This window comes from Cynara cardunculus, assembly GCF_001531365.2.
Source record: "Cynara cardunculus var. scolymus isolate 2C chromosome LG 1, CcrdV1, whole genome shotgun sequence".
Lineage (NCBI taxonomy): Eukaryota > Viridiplantae > Streptophyta > Magnoliopsida > Asterales > Asteraceae > Cynara > Cynara cardunculus.
In genome coordinates, this window is record NC_037528.1 from 9518586 (window position 1) to 9520456 (window position 1871).

Here is a 1871-nt window from a genome sequence, read left to right on the forward strand (position 1 = left end):
CTGGAAGTACATGAACATATACAATATAAATAAAAGAAGCAAATAAAACATTTTATAATGAAACCTTATCATATGAACATTAATTGCATAAAAAATAAAATATATTATGCACCCGTTTCATTATGATGAAACCTTTTCATTACGCATATTAATATAATATGCAACATTTTCTTCGTAATGAAACATTTTCATGTGATCATTAATATGTTATGCTCTGGTAATATGAAACCTTTTCATATGAAACAGGTTCATAACCGGTAATTTTTCATACAATAAACCTCAAATCATGCATTCATTACATAACAATATAAAAATCTTCATGAATGTTTCCAGCTTTATTGAATAAAAAAAGAAAATCAATTTTTAATATTATAATATATTAAAATCTTTAAATCATTCCATTATTAAATTTCCTTATTTAATATTTCTTAATAACTTCCTTATTTATGAAAAAGATAATGAAAATGACCAAAATGACCTTATTTATTAAATTTAATTAAAAAAGAATGAAAATTTTCTATTGGTCGATTTGGTTTACACGGTTTTTTAGAATGACATGGTTTTCATTTGAAATTGCCCCTATATATATATATATGTGTGTGTGTGTGTGTGTGTGGTTGGTTCACGTGAGACCAACTTGTTTTCGTGAGTCTCGCGAGACCAATTTTTTACATTCGAAACTTCACAATAAAACAATGTGAAGGTAAAAAAAAGTTGAACCTTCACAGCAAAAACACGGGAAGGTTACCTTCGCAGTGTTTTACTGTGAAGTTTCAAGTTTAAAAAAATGGTCTTATGGGTCTCACGAAAACATGTCGAATGGAGAGAGAAAAGAGGAGAGAAATACCTAAAATGTCCTTGCATTAAAATTTTAATTTAAATTACCAAAATGATAAATTTCCTAATTTATCTATTGATTTGTGGTTGAGATTGGATCTCACAGTTATCACAAACTAATTAGTTCTCATTTGATTAGGCGCATATATATATATATATATATATATATATATGGTATATTTCAAATGCAACCATGTTCATTTGTACAACCAATACAACCCAATCAATTGAGATATTTATAGAAATTATATATTCAAATCATAATAAATGAACTCTCATAATTTCTATAAATATCTCAATTATGAGAGTTCATTTATTATGATTTGAATATTTATGGAAGATGATTATAGTTCATTAATTATGATCAATACTTTATATTAGAAAACAATCAGAACTTTTATGAAATCACATATTCATCAAATTAAATGTACGGTTGAAATTAAGTTGTATTGGTTGTACAAATATAAAGGGTTGTATAATAATTCACCTTTCTCTCTCTCTCTCTCTCTCTCTATATATATATATATATATTTCATTTGTTAATCCAATATATGGTGTTAACTTTGTAAACCAATCATATAACTTTTAATCTTTGTAATCTATGGATAAAATTCATCATGACATTTTTGTAATAAATTAAAAAATAATGCTTAATAAACATAGGTAAACAATCATGAACAAAGGGTAATTTTGAAAAAAAAGTAGGAAGATTACTTTTAGCATTAATTACTTTTCTTGTAAATACTCCATCATTTTGAAACCGACATCAAGCTTTAATTATTCATATGTAATGTGTAACTTTTGATTGATCGGAATTAATAAACAATTGTTATATATGAGTAGTTTATGAACATTGTTCACCAATGAGAATATTCATTAGTGAACATATACATGAACGTGTACATAAACAGTGTTCACCAATGAACAAGTTGTCAATGTGAACACTGTGTACGTATGTGTGACTGGTAAACAGTGTTCACCAATGAACAAGTTGTCAATGCGAACACTGTGTACGTATGTGTGACTGGTAAACA